This window comes from Ambystoma mexicanum, chromosome 6q, assembly GCF_040938575.1.
Source record: "Ambystoma mexicanum isolate Mex_15411 chromosome 6q, UKY_AmexF1_1, whole genome shotgun sequence".
NCBI classification, from domain to species: domain Eukaryota; kingdom Metazoa; phylum Chordata; class Amphibia; order Caudata; family Ambystomatidae; genus Ambystoma; species Ambystoma mexicanum.
This window is the reverse complement of record NC_090937.1, coordinates 41,730,270-41,746,009: the sequence shown is the minus strand read 5'-3', so window position 1 is coordinate 41,746,009 and position 15,740 is coordinate 41,730,270.

Here is a 15,740-nt window from a genome sequence, read left to right as displayed (position 1 = left end):
CTCTTTTGAGGGCCGATGAAGCTGCAATACCTCTGGTCGAATGAGCCCTAAGGTTTTGAGGGGGCTCTTTCCCTGCCAGTCTATAACATTCCAAAATGGCTAGGATGATCCATCTGGAAATGGTCTGCTTAGTTATTGGTAACCCCAGCTTGTGACCTGTTTAACCTACAAACAGCTGGTCTGCTTGTCTTATCCTGGCTAGTCTACTGATGTAAAAACGTAAAGCCCTTCTAGGGTCCAGCCTGTGTAACCTCTCCTCCTCTTTCCCCAGATGATGATGAGGATAGAAAGATGGTAGGGTAATCTTCTGAGTGATATGAAATTCAGAAACCACCTTTGGGAGGAAATTAGGCTTCACTTGCAGGACAACTTTGTCTTTGTGAAAGATTGTATGATGGCGTTTACAAGAAAGAGCTTGTAATTCGCTCACCCTTCTAGCCGATGTAAGTGCTATTAATAAAACAGTTTTAAGGGTAAGGATTCTTAAGGAACAAGAATGGAGTGGTTCGAAAGGTGTGCCCATCAGGAAAGTTAGGACTAAGTTTAAATCCCATAGGGGAACCTGGAATGGTCTTGGGGGATAAACATTGGTTAACCCCTTTAGAAACTGTATTACCAAGGGTAACTTGAAATAGGATGGTTCTTCCACAGTGCGCTTAAAGATGGATAGCGCTGTGAGATAGCCCTTGATGGTGCCAACTTGAAGGCCTGAATTCGCCAAATAGAGTAGGAAGGACAAAACCATTGGTGTACCACATGAAAAGGGGTCGATATTCTGTTCTCTACACCAGCTGCAAAATATGTTCCAACGGCAGCGGTATAAAGACTTAGTTGCTGGCCTCCTTGCTGAAATCAACACCTCCATAACATCATCAGGGAGGTCCCAATCCTTGTACCTCAGCCTTTCAGAAGCCAAGCATGAAGGTTGAGGGTTTTGATGTCTGGATGGAGAACCTGACCTCCCTTCTGTGAGAGTAGGTTCTCTCTGAGTGTAAGTCGAATTGGAGGGCAGATGGACAAGTCTAGAAGGTCCGGGTACCACGTTCTCCTGGCCCAATCCGGGGCAATTAGGATCATGGTTCTCCGGAATCTTCTCAACCTCCTGATCATTTGAGGAATGACAGGGACCGGTGGGAACGCGTACAGAAGCGGAAACTCCCAGTCCACTATGAACGCGTCTCCCAGAGCTCCTCTCGGGGGAAATTCCCTTGAGCAGAACAGATCGCACTTCCTATTGACACTGATGGCGAACAGATCCACCTGAGGGGTTCCCCAAAGGGCGAAGATCTCTAGAAGGACTTCCTGAGCTAGTTCCCACTCGTGGGAGACTGTTCTGCCTGCTCAGAGCGTCCGCTGTCAAGTTCTTCTCTCCGGCTAGGTGAACTGCCGATAGAGAGATTCCTTCTTGGATTGCCCAAAACCAGAGCTGCATCGCCCCTCTGCACATGGGTAGTGATCCTACGCCGCCTCTTTTGTTGAGGTAATGCATGGCCACCGTGTTGTCCGTCATTATCAGGACATTTTTCCCTTGTACAGCCGGCAGGAACGCCTTCAGTGAAAGTCTGATGGCCCTCAGCTCTAACAGGTTGATATGTAGTCTGGACTCCGATGGAGACCAACGACTGCTGATGGTCAAGTCGTTGGCGTGGACTCCCCACCCCGTGAGTGAGGCATCCGTGACTACTGTTCTCTCCGGCCAGGGTTGCCAAAACTGTTCTCCTTTCAGAATGTTCTCCTGACAGGCCCACCACTGAAGGTCTCGAGCCACCCTGTCGGGAACCTGAAGAAGATCTGTCATTCTCCCTGAGAATTGTGATCACTGAGTCCTCAGTGCCCACTGGAGGGATCTCATTCTCAGGCGAGCCTCTGGCACTAGGAAAATGCAGGATGCCATGAGGCCTAGCAACCTCAAAAAGTCGAAGGCTGGGAGACGTTGGGCATCTTGGAACTTGGTAACCATCTGTAGAATATCTTGAGCCCTCACCTCTGGTGGCGAGGCTTTTCCCAGGGAAGTGTCCAGGATCGCTCCTATGAACTGGAGTCTCTGCGATGGTATCATTTGTGACTTCTTTAAATTGAGGGAGAAGCCCAGTCTGTGAAGGGAGTGGCAAATGTGATTTAGCTGGATCTGAGCTTGTTCCGAAGATACAGCCCTGATCAACCAATCGTCCAGGTAGGGGTAGACGTGAATCTCTTCCCTCCTTAGACTTGCCGCCACTACCGACATTAACTTGGTGAAGACCCTCGGGGCGGAGGTCAGCTCAAATGGCAGCACTCGAAATTGATAATGAGAGTTGCCAATTGCAAACCTCAGGTATTTCCTGTGTTTGAGATGGATAGGCACATGGAAATAAGTGTCCTGAAGGTCCAGAGATACCAACCAGTCCTGGAACTGAAGGGCCTGAAGGATCTGAGAAAGAGTGACCATCTTGAATTTGTCTTTCCTGAGGAATTTGTTCAATTCTCGCAAGTCCAAGATGGGTCTCAGTGCTCCGTCTTTCTTTGGAATGAGAAAGTAAGGGGAGTACCAGCCCTTGTTCCTCTCCGCTACAGGTACCGGTTCTATGGCACCTTTCTCTAGCAGGTCCAAAATTTCCTGCAAGAGGAGCGGATCTGGAGCTTTCTGAGAGCTGATCCCCGGTGGATGACTCTGAGGTATGCTTAGGAGAGGCAGGCAGTAACCTTGGGCAACTGTTTCCAATGCCCAAGCATCTGACGTGATAGCCTGCCATTCCGCCAGATGTGGAGTTAACCTGCCTCCTACAGGTGTTCTGTGGGGGAAGTCCTCAGAGTGGTTTTGGGGCGGCTGATGCAGATGCCGATGGTAAAGAGGCACCTGCTGTTGCTGCGGCTTTTGGATATCTAACCCGTCCACCTCGGGTAGTTCTTTGTCCCCTTTGAGCCGGTCGTCCTCTACCTCTTCCGAATAAGGAGTAGAAGTGAAAGGACTTGCCCCTCGCAGAGGTTCCTGTGGGATGAAAAGGTGTCTGACGGATTGCAGCGCCTAGGGATTTCGCTGCTGCTTTTGATGTTTGCAGTTTCTCTAAACCGTCATCCGCCTTTTTCCCGAACAAAGAAGAGCCATCGAATGGCATCTTCAAGAGCCTGGCTTGCACATCTGGGGCAAAACCAGACTTTCTCAACCAAGCGAATCTCCTGGTTGTTGTACTTGCCGCCATTGCTCTGCTGATACTGTCAGCCGAATCAATGCCCGTCTGGAGGGATTCGCACATAGCGTCTTTACCCTCCTGTATGATATTCAGGAACGCCTCCCTTTCTTCTCCCTCCGGGATGCAATCAGCCGCTGTAGAAGCACACTCCCAAAGTGTATGGCTGAATCTAGCAAGGGTGCAAGTAGCATTAACAGATTTTAACGCCATGCTACATGCCAAAAAAAACGTTCTTTGCCATAGCATCATATTTCTTATCGTCCCTGTCCTGTGGGACGGTAGGGTAAGCAGTCTTGACGTCAGTAGAGGATGCTGCCTGTACCACCAGACTTTCTGGGGATGGGTGTTTGGAGAAAAACTCCGGGTCTGCAGAAGATACCCTGCATTTTGTAGACAGTTTTTTATTTACTGCAGGGACGACATCTGGGGTTTCCCAGTTCGTCATAATCTTCCTCTGAAGAGCTTTATGAAAGGGCACTACAGGATCCTCCTGTGGGCCTTTGTCAAGAATATCCGTGAGGTCATCTTGTTGGAAAGACTGTGAAGGTGTAGACCACCCCATAAATTCTGTGATCCTGGCCATTAAGGCTCTATAGGGGGTTTCAGCATGCTCCCCCGGGTCTGGCCTAGCAAACTCCACCTCAGGGGAAGTGTCTAACCCACTTGCCTCATGTAAGGAATCATGAAGATCCCTTAACCTGCGTTCTTCAGAGGATAACTCCTCTCTAACTGGGGTTGCAGGTCCCTGCAACTCAAATGTGTCTTCCTGTTCAGACAATTCACCCTCTTCCATAATTGAGGACATAGTTCTCAATTGTTCTGAACTCATAAAGGGTGTAAACCCCATCTCCAAGGCAGAGGGTGCCAAATTTGTCATAATCGGCCTCGAAAATGTCGATGTCGTCGACGCCGAAGGCTTCGAGCGTGGCATCGAAAACAAAGGCGGAGGCCTCGATAGAATTGGGATTCTGCTCGAGGAAGTCGACAACCTTGACGCCATCGTCATCGAGGACCTGGGGATAGCCACTGGGTGCGTCGTAACCGTGACTTTTCTTGGCGTCGACGCCGGTGTCGAAGATGGCGTCGAGTCGACAGACCCGTGTGTCGAAGGACCCTTCGACAACGGCTTCGAAGACACCGACCTCGGCGTTGACGGAACCTTCGTCGACGGAACCTTCGAAGAAGGTTTCGAGGTCATAGCTTTACTCGAGGGTTCGTGACGCGCTCGAGAAGCTTCCTTCGCCGGGTACTGCGACTCGCGGCGTTTTTGACCTTTGGGTCTTTCGACCAGAGCATCACTCTCGGCAGTCTTCGAGGGGGTCGAGGCCGCTTTCTCGAAGACGCTCATCATATTTTTGCAGAATTCCTCCCATTCAGCCCGGGAACTATGTTTCGTGGGGCAAGGGATTCTCTTAGGAGAAACAGAGGAAGAGGAGGACGGAGAAGGGGATCTTCGACATCTCCTCTTCGAGTGCTTCGATCTCGAGGAGTGATGGGACCCACTCCGAGATCTGGAGCGCAAATGGTGACGAGGAGACGAATGTCTCGACTTCGTCGAGGAAGAAGAAGCTTTAGAAGTCTTACCTTTCTCCAGCTTCCCCCTATGCTCCTTCAGGGCCTTAGCTGTCATGGACATACAGTCCTCGCACTCCGAACAATGGTGTTCAGCTCCCAAACAGCACAGACAAACTCTGTGAGGGTCAGTCAGCGACATCTTTTTCCCACCTTTTTCCCACAATCTCGGCATTTTTTGAAGCCGGACCGAGGGGTCGTCGTTTCCGACGAGGAAGCCATCGAGTACAGATCGAATATCTCGAGGTAAATAGGATAAATTGTCTACGAAACTGAGCAACGGTATTCCGAGGCACTGAGTAAGCGCGGAAAAACGGAACTGAGCAATGGACACTGCGCGCTGCCTTTATAGGCAGGATGACGTCGATACGGCGGCTGTCGAGGGACATCGACTCGGCGGACGTCGACGCGCAGCGCCCTCTAGAGAAAGATTTTCCGAGGCCAGCAGAGCTGGAAGGAGATATCTAAGATAAGGAATACGTCGGAGGACACAATCCCTTCGAAACAGTCTTTTTGTACAAAACTGATATGTGCACTACGCCACAAAGGGACAGGTGAAGTGAAAGAGATACTACTCCTTTGAAGTTCTTGTGATAAGTTGGAAACTTAAAGAGTACTCCTTAAGAGAGGACTTCATGAGTGTGTAAGTCCTTGCCCCTCGGGAGTTTCAATGTGTTCAAACATGCATAAGAACTGCTGTGTTTTTGGAGGGGCAAGTTTGTGTTGGATTTTGTTCTTGGAACTTGTCCTTTTGAAGTATGTTTTTTACTTTTCCTTTGCTCCTCTCAAAATATTTGCCAAGCCTTCCGCATTCATCTCGTGTTTGGATTTTTCCGCTACAAAATTGTGCAGGAAGACCATGGATCATTGACATGCAGAATGTCCTGACGATCTGCAGCCGAGTTCCCCAGTGGGCCCATTACATAAGGTAAGACGCTTGTCTTAGCGGGGGCATCGCTGGGAGACGCATCTGGAGATATGTTGAGACTCTGCTGAGAAAGGAACCACAGATGTTGGTTTGGTAAATGAATTTAATTATGTTGCTATGCATTTTGTTCTGTTCATTATGTCCGTCTCTGAAAGAAACCCCATCTGGTTAAGAGACCAGCTGCCTGCTGGACATGTTTAAGCATCTGCATCTATGGACTACATTTAGAGAGGAGAATGTCAGTGTAGGAAGATTAGCTAGTATTCTTGTAGAAGTTGCCCTTTGAACAAATACAAAGAAAAAATATTGCATGTAAGTGTTGTCTGTTTACCCAGCCCATATCCCTTCTCTAAGTGTACACCAATGTTCCCTCTAATTATTTTTCCCCAAGTGCGGAAAAGATTAGCCTTCGTGCGCACCTTATTTTCCATGTGCGCAACTGAATAATGATGTAGGCCACTTTGTGAGAATGCATAGTTAGTGAGATCCCATCTCCAAAGTGGTTGGAATGAAATGTCCACTTCCCAACCACCGAAATTCTTTACAGATCAGTGTAAAAGTAGCATCTTGCAACTCTTTTTCCAGACATATAGGTTAAAACATACCAAAAGTACTCCTGTGCATAGAGAAAAACGTGTATGCACAAAAAGGTTTTGTATGGTCCGGATAAACAATAGGTTTCGTGAACCCATTTGTCAACACTGCTCAGAGACAATTCAGAAAGTGCTTAAAGCCATTGGGAAAAAACATTATTACAAAAAACAAGTATCGCTAATCACTGATGTGGTTGCCAAAAAATTCAGACATTATGCAATTTTTGCAAAAATAATAATTGCAACTGGAAGAAATGTGTCAGAAAACATGCCAATAGGAGTTCATGTGACACTTTTATGGTGTAATTTAAGGGCCAGGAGAAAATGCCTCTCATAATATATGTAAGGATGATAATTGCATCAGAATAACTGCACCACAGAATATGATGATCAGAATTCATGGGTCTCTGCTTACTATCCCCATCATGTTTTTTTTTCTGTGAGTTGTGACAGCATTATTATTTTCAAAACCAGCCTTACAGCTAGGAGACATATACTATTTTACTCCCTAAAAAAGGGCAAGGTGCCCAACAAAAATGGAAAACCATGAACATATAGGAATCCACCCCCTGCTTCTACACAAAAAGTTCAACTGATCTCTTTTTGAATCGGTGATCAGCAAAGCAGTGTCTTTGGTAGGAACTCGAATATCACTGCCCAATCTCAAGAGGAATTTCAGGGGGAAATAGCATTTGAATAAGCATGAAATATCCCTACTGGCACCGCCAATTACTTTCTTACTCCCTGAAAAATCTTTTGATTTGAAGTACGGAGTAAAATCGTTTCAGAGCCCTGATTGTAACCCTGAAATCGAAAGTGAAATTACAGGGCATATAATACAGCCTTTAGTTTTGCACACCTTTGATCACCACAGCCTAGACAAAAAATCAACAACAGCGTTACTGATGTTTCTTCTGGCACCCTGTTGTAGAAATCACGTATATTTGCCCTTTAAGTCAATAGCAGCATTTCTCACAGTTACAACATATAGAGCACCTTCTTCTTTAACTAGGGAACCATCTTTTGAAATTCACTGTTATCAGTTGAACAAGATGCATGGGGATGCTAGGAGCAATAAATGCAAACCCATTAATATATTGAAAAGTCCTCAGCAGCTGAGCATAGAAATAAATAGAAGGTGCTGTTGTCTAGGCTATTACTATAGTTTCCTATGCTTTAGCAAACACAAATTTCCTTCATTGTACTGCCAAAACATTTGATTTGTTGTTTGAAAGTTGCTGATTCGTTGTTCACCCCGAAGGGCTATTCTCCTATTCCCTTCCACCTATTCCCCTCCCGAGCTTCTGTGCTATCCTCCAATATTAGTTGACAGGGTTCTGTAAAAAGTGAGGGATTGTAGAAGTAAAACTAACTCCGATATTTGCATACCCACAATACTTTGCGATCAAATCCAATTTAAAGCCTTATGATGATGATATGTGCAGTTTTAAGAAAATGTCATAAATCTGCATGTGCACAATTACTATAAAGTGCATACAAGATTGTTTGCAACATACCTCACCTTTCAATTGTTGAGTAGGTTTTGACAAGTGCTCAGTGACCATTTTTGTATATCAGCAAGTTAACATAACTTGTTAAGGTCTATCCCCCATGGAACTCTGAACATTTTGAAAGGTTGAAGATTGTGTGAAAAGCATTCTAGTTATCTGAATAGTGTTTCCCTAATTATATATATATGCTTAAGGCCAGGCAGAGCCCATACTAATTATCCCTTTCAGGCCAAGTAAATGATATTGCAATGTTGCTCTCCACTCATATGGTAATTTTAGCAATGCTAAAGTAGGATACACTGAACATGCCATTTGCCTACTCAAAATACTTAGAGGGCAAATTAATATTTGAGTTTTATAATGTGCTAACTTGCAACGGGGCCTTCAAAGTGCTTGTGTGACATATGTACAAAGAATAGGAAGCATGGGATGAGGTTAAATATCCTAGTAGCCTGCTTACTTACAGCCTGTACCCGATATTTGAGCTGGCACTCGGGTTAGATAATGTGGGTAATGCTTTTGCTAAGGCACCATGAGTAACAGAAACTCTTGTGCTTGAACGTCATTCATGTTATAACATAAACCAACACTTATATCTTAGTCTGGTAACCTTCTGCTCAGCTAAGGTAGGCAGAGTGATGGTTGCCTGGTAATATCTGCATGTGGAATGGGGCGGAGTCGAAGTCATACGGTATAAGTGTGGCAGAGTCAAGAATAGGATCCTGGGTGGGGAGGAATGATAATGTAGTTAATGTGTGCAGGCATATCTAAGTTATTTCTTCTGTTCATGGAGCCACTTTTTCATATTTATTTTTATTTTTAACCTTGTGTGGGTGTATTCTATTTTTAGAGTTTTTAGGTCAAGCTTGCATAACAGGGCAATGTAATTAGGTTAGGCCAGAATATTAAGAATAGTTAGTATAATTTAGCTTGGTTTTGAGAGAAAGCAAATATTAGGTACCTGCTGTGGCTTGTGCCTTATTAAATCTTATTTGATTAGGTGGGAATTGTCTGTGTGCGCTGCTAAAATTCCTCTGAGCGGCACCCAGAAGGAAGCTGGGCAAGCGCACATGCGCACATCTTAGAGGGAACATTGGTGTACACCTATAGACCCTTCACATTACAAGTGTGGCTTTAGCGCAGACTTTTATATTCATCTCTTCCTATTCTAGAGAATGCAAGTGGTGAGGCGTAATGTCCTCCTTGTGCGTCCGTCACACATGTCCTCCCTTTCTGGACCGCTAGTTGTAATGGGGTAACAAAGTGTTTCTTGGTGCTACTCCAAGGAGCGTGATTGGAGGGAAAACTTACAATAAGAAATTGATAACGGAGGTGGAGCAGTGTCCTTGCATTAATCCAATCCAATTCTCAGTGCGTTCGGATAAAATTCATAAACCAAATCAAAGCATACAAATATACACAGTCCAGTAAGATGAAACTCCATGTACAACACACAAAATTCCATGTACAAAAAATGCATAAAACAGTCATCCATTTTAAAATTACAATCAATTTTAAAACATTTTAATTTTAATGCGTCCACAATATGTTTTCTTCTGTACCATGCCTTCCTCAGGCATTCTAGAGAATACCAGGCAACCACCATAGTTTCAGCTCATAACAGAAATAGGAGTCGGGCGGCACTGGGTAAAATTAGCTTCTCTTAGAAGTGGGGTGATGGTGCGTTTTCTAATGCCACTATAACATGGCCAGAACAACACAACATGTAAAAGATCTTCTTTTGCAGCCCTGCAGCCTGGACAAGCCGCTGTCTGCTCATAACCCTGCCAGTTCCTCATGTTAACTCTTAGCAGCAAAAAGGTTAAAGCGTACCCTGGTCAATGCCCAACGATATATAGGTTTGTTGCTGTCTGTCAAATAGGTATGTGTTGTGTCCAATTTCGTAAGGGGCAGGTATTTCCCGTTAGATTAAATGGAAAGCCCAGTTGATTCTCGATTTGTTGGATTAGTGAGTGAAAGGCCCTCTAGTGCATTCTACACTCAGCAACAGATAACAATGGTGCAGGACACTGTAGATTTGGTGCTCTAATCTGTCTCAAACACTCAGAGATGCATTTCAGCCAAGGTATTTTGCACCAGAAGGCCCTCTCCAGCAGGGTTCTAACGATTTCGTGGGTCCGAAGGCTTCTTAGGTTTGACCAGATTCCAAGCCAATGCAAAAAAAAAAAAGGCGCTTTGTGCCAATCATCTCGAATGTGGGTTAAGCCCAATTCAACATACACTGCATAGTTAGGGGCAGAGCTAGGAAGCCCCAGCAACTTTTTCAAGAAATGATTCGGAATCACCTGAATGGCCGTGTATTTTCATTCTCACATAGCACCGCCCCAAAATTTGTAGCTGACTTCACTTGTGTGCGATACACTTCCATAATTAAATTCAAAAGTTGGCTTGGCACATCTTCATGAATCTTGAAATGCCCCCTAGTGCCGGTTTCATTTTGGGGCCTTGTTTATGGACATGGGCCATCCCCCTCCAGTTTTCCAAAAAACAGATGCCCAAGTAATCAAATTTGATTACCCTGGGGATGATGGACCTATTGCTTACCATGTTGATTTTCCCTTTCCCCCTACCAGACCTACATGCCGTTACTGCCAACTTCCTTGTGTTTACAGTTCGTTTCAGGGCACCCCAATGTGTGGGTCCTTTATCAGAGACTCCTAGTCAGTCAAGTTCATCAATTCCTGACAAGGAGTCAAAGAGGTTTTATGTAATCACTGCTCCGCCCCTATTCCAGGCAGCCCGCCCTCTTGTACCTATACTAGGTGGACGACTGGCCCTTGATGGCCTTTTGACCACCTCCCAATGTTCCCGTTGAAAGCTTAGATGACAAGGGACCAATTTTCCAGAAACATTGAGTGGTGGATAGAATGCGGCCAGGGGTATACATTTACTCACCCTACTTGGATCGTGGTTGTTGTGCCCACTAGAATCCAGGGCAAAAACCAGGTAATTCCGCATGGCTGGATTAGCTACAGTCACAATAACGCAGTCATCTTCCCCAAACGTATCCATGTTACCTACCCAGGAAGCTCTTCTGGCCGTCAGAATGTTTCGTGGGTTTATCTTTGTGCAAATTAGATGGGTATTAATCCAATGAGTTGATTGATTTATTAAAGAAATGGTTGCCTCATCCACCCCTTCTAAGGCAGGAATACCAGTGATTACCCCCACCAATGGTGAAGCTTCCCATGGAAGGTAGGGGACTGCCCGTTTCACCTTTGGTGGTCCCCAACCTGAATGTGGTTCTAATTTATTAGAGTGCTTGGTATTATGTTGTTCTAGATCCCTGGACACAGTTGCCCTGGACTCCGGCCTTCCAGCACTCTGGGCAGACGTCAATATAATATCCGCAGGCTTTGAGAATGTAATGCTGCGCTGGGGTTTGGCCTGGGTCTCTGTAAGAGCACCAGAGGGTCAAAACCCTGCAGATAACTGGTGTGCTTCCTGAAACCACCTGCTTAACTTCCAGAAGGTCATTCTTAATCTCTCTAATGAGGTCATCTAGAATGGTAAGAGATATTAAGTCAAGTGCTTCAATTGGGAAATGCCATCCAATAACTGGGCCAGTTTTTTGTCTAGGACTTCTTCCAGGACCACTGGACACTGAGGCCAAACTATCTTCCCCCCCAAGAGAGTGCAAAGAACCCCTGCTCTCATTGACCAGTTCTATGGGGCTGCCCCTGCTTTGAACAATGTCAATCGATGGCTGGTTAAGCACCAGGCCTGCATTTATTCTAGATGTAAGCCCACTTTGGTTTGTGTCAGGTTTCTCCTCCCCAACGATAACCCAAATTATGACTTAGGGGGGCTGGTAGTATGCCCCTCAAATCGCTTGCATTATTGGAAGCTTCCTTAATTGCCCTTTCAGTGTTCAGGATTCTTCAATTTTCCCTGCCATATGTTTCAAATATTCGTTCAGGGTAGATTGTTGAGCATTAATAGTGCCCTGGGTCTTATGACCATTGGAACCAGTTTGCTTTTTTTGTTTTACCATCGGCTGGAAACTGCTCTCTAGCCTTCCGTTTAGTCATAGTGGATGCATTTACAGGTAGAAGCCCACCAAAACCCTTCAGATCACTAATATGAGGCTCTTGTACCAGCCCTCATTCTTCTGATTACAGAACAAAGAGTAAAAACAGGTGTTTGCAAAAAAAGGCAAACCTTACAGTCACGATTTGTGCCAACTAAACAAATATGTGCGCAGCAGTAGGCCCTGCAACAGCAAATAAACACAGCACTCCAAATAGCCAATATAAAATACATATGCAGATCCAAAGGTCATACAAAAAAAGTGCAAATGTGTGCAAGCCAACGAGCAAAGGCAACTGAATTGCTGTACAAAAAAAATTAACAAAAGGCCGTGCAAACGCGCAAATAGTACAGCTAATAAACAATGGGAATGGGGATGGCAGTGGCAGAAGAAACATTCAAGAGGATACAAATTCATGGGGTGCATAAAAAAACCCGTTCTAGTTTCCTTTGCAAAAGATAAATCAAGTTGAATCAATACAGACCCTCCACAATAGCAGCAAAAACAATCTAAAATGGAAGTGACTGTTAAAAACGAGATAATAATTAAGAACATTGGGTGTTAAAAACTATGAGTCCAAATGTCATTCAAAGGCAAAGTACAAAACTGATCAGAGCTAAGTTCCCAGGGTACGCCTGACTAACTAAAAGGGTTGTCTTCGTCAGTCTCCCTCCGCCTGGGCCACTTAGAGTCCAAGATACCAAAAGTGCAAGAGTCGATGCCCTAGCCCAAAGCACTTCTCTGCCCCAAGGAGTGAAGTGGCAGTATGCAGTGGACAGAGAGCGGTTTCTCAGACCCCAGACTTTTGAAGTTCCAAATGGATTTCAGATAGTAGCCGGGCACACAGTTCGTCAGGACACACAGTTTTTCCTGTGGAGCCCAGCTGCCCAATAACTCAGCGACCTAGAAGCCCCAATGCGTTGTAATGGGTGCCAAACTGATGAGCCAACGAACTGACAGAGTCCCAACCAAAATATGGCGGTTGTGGTGTCACGTGCCGGAAGAGTTTCGCGCCAGTCCGGGTTTATGCAAACCACGAAGGAGTCGCGTGTCTCTTTCTTCGCGCAGCGCGCTACCTCGCTCCCCGCAGGGGGCCACAAACACGCTGCCTCCGCCGCTCGCTCTAGCGGCGAGAGGATCCAATATCACACTGGCGACGAGGCGGGTGTGGACTGCACGCCTCCCAGCACCAGAAGGAGCCGCGGCGTCCACAGACCCACGACAACTCCGCGGAGGCCGGTAAGCTTCAGCCCCGGCTCCGCCCACGCAGAGGGAAAAAAAAAAAAAAAAAAAAAATTTTTCTTTCCTTTTCTTCCATCCATCGCACTCCCATACCTGGCAATAAGGGAGAAGATATCTCTGGACACGCAAGATAACCGTTGCGCAGCCCACCACGGCCCGGAACCGCAGCGCTCCACACGACGCCACGTGCCGCCACACCAGGCAGCAAGGGTAACCTTACCAACTACCGTCAGCCCCAGGAACCATCACACAGAACAACATGTCGAGCCCAAGCACAAGCCCAACAAGGATCAGCACTGGGTCCTCATCATCAAGGAGGAGCATCACCGAGGAGCGCAGCGACCCCTCACTGACAACGTTCATGCCGCCATTCGACCCGTTCACCAGTGGAGCAGCAATCCGGTGGGAAATATGGCTGCAACAATTTGAGATGCATCTAGAGGCACGAGATATAGCCACACCCAAAAAGATGCGCACCTTCCTTTTGCTCAATGTAGGGTCGGCAGCCCTGCGCCTTTTCAACGCCCTACCAAACCGCGGGAATGACACTGACTACGCAGCGGCGAGAACTGCGCTCACCAACATGTTTAAGCCCGACCTCAATCCGGACTATGAGCGGTTCCATTTCTGCATGGCACGCCAACGCGAGAAAGAAACTGTAGACAAGTTTCACGCCCGCCTTCGCGAAATGGCCGTCGGCTGTGAGTTCCCGGACGAAGAATTCGCCATTCGCCTCCAGATCATCAATGGAATCTCGTCGGAAAAACTAAGAAGGGCAATCCTGTCAGAGAAGAACATGCGACTATCACGCATCCTCGAAACTGCACGCCTCCGTGAACAGACAGAGGACCAAGTAGCGGTGATGGAAGCCGCCATCCAGAGACTACCGCTTGACTGCCCCGGACCCGCAGAAGACGTGGCAGCCATCTCCAAACAACAATCTACTCGCCCGAAACAGTACCAGAAGCCACACCAACCTCAAGGACGAGACCAAGCCTGCAAATGGTGCGGAGGCCCTTGGCATAAAGGCGACTCCTGCCCTGCCTGGGGGTCCACGTGCAGAAAATGTAACCGCCTCAACCACTACGCAGCGGTCTGCCTGAATCCACCAAATAAACATGACAAAGACTCAAGCTCCCGCACAACACAAGAACAACGGAGGAGGTTTGCACCGAGAGAACACTCCCGCCAACAAACGAGGAGAGGCAAAGCGAGAGCAGTCGACGAGTCCCAAAGATCCCCGAGCTCAAGCGACAGCGATGAGAGCGACAGCAGCTCGTCCCCCGACAGACTGTCAAAAGGGAAGAAGAAGAAAGGGAGGAAACCGGTACACCGCGTACACTTAATATCGGCAGTCAAATCGGGCCGAGTGCGCCAAAAGAAGAGACCGTCGTGCACAGTCTTATCTAACGGAGACCCACTCAAAGTGATAATTGACACTGGCGCGACAGTCAACGTCATGCCTGTGACGGCTTTCGACAGGCTTAGCCCGAAACCAACACTCCAACAGAAGAAAGTCAGGCTATACGCCTATGGATCCAAGAAGCCCCTACCAGTGCTAGGATCGTTCAAATCCAATTTTGCGCACAACAACACAAACTGCCGCGCAAGGATATACGTCGTAGATGCTGGTTGCGAAACCCTACTAAGCTGTAGAACGGCAGAGAAACTAAAGCTGATACACTTCGCGTTCAGCGTTCAACACGACGAGCTCAGCAACATCCTAGGCCGTCATAAGAAACTATTTCAAGGCATCGGATGCCTGAAGGGGAGGTCTATCAAGCTACACATAGACCCCACCGTCGAACCCAAAGCAGTGCGCCACCGACGAATCCCGTTTCATCTGCGAACAGCTGTAGGAGAAGAACTATCCAAACTCGAGGAAGCGGGAATCATCGAAAAAACATCAGGCCCGACCCCGTGGGTCTCACCTATGGTGGTAGCCCAGAAACCGAAACAACCGAACGCGGTGAGAATATGCATCGACATGAGGCTCCCCAACGTAGCCATCGGCCGAGAGCGCCACATAACTCCCACCATTGACAAGCTCATTGTAGACCTCACCGGGGCGAAGGTATTCAGCAAACTCGATCTCCGATCAGGGTACCACCAGCTGAGACTGTCCAAAGAATCGCGGTACATTACCACGTTTTCATCCCACCTCGGCCTCATGAGGTATAAGCGGCTGAATTTTGGCATCTCATCCGCCGCAGAAGTCTTTCAGCACGAGATCCGTAAAGTCATCACGGGACTAGCCGGTGCCACCAACATCAGTGATGACATCTTGGTATACGCCGCGGACAAGAACGAGCATCACCAGAGACTAGCAGCAGTTCTGGAAAGACTCGAGGGAGCAGGGTTAACGCTCAATGCAGAGAAATGCGAATTTGACAAAGACGAACTATGCTTCTTCGGATACATCTTCAGTGCCGCAGGCGTATCCCCAGATCCATCCAAAGTACAAGACATCAAAGACTTCAAACCCCCCCAATCTGCATCGGAAGTGCGAAGCTTCATGGGGATGGCAACATACTGCGCACGTTTCATCCCGGACCTCGCAAGCATCGCGAGTCCCCTCAGAGAACTGACCAAGAAAGACCAAAGATGGGAGTGGACCGAAGTCCACCAGCGAGCATTCCAGCAGATCAAGGACGCCCTGTCGGCTACCACAAC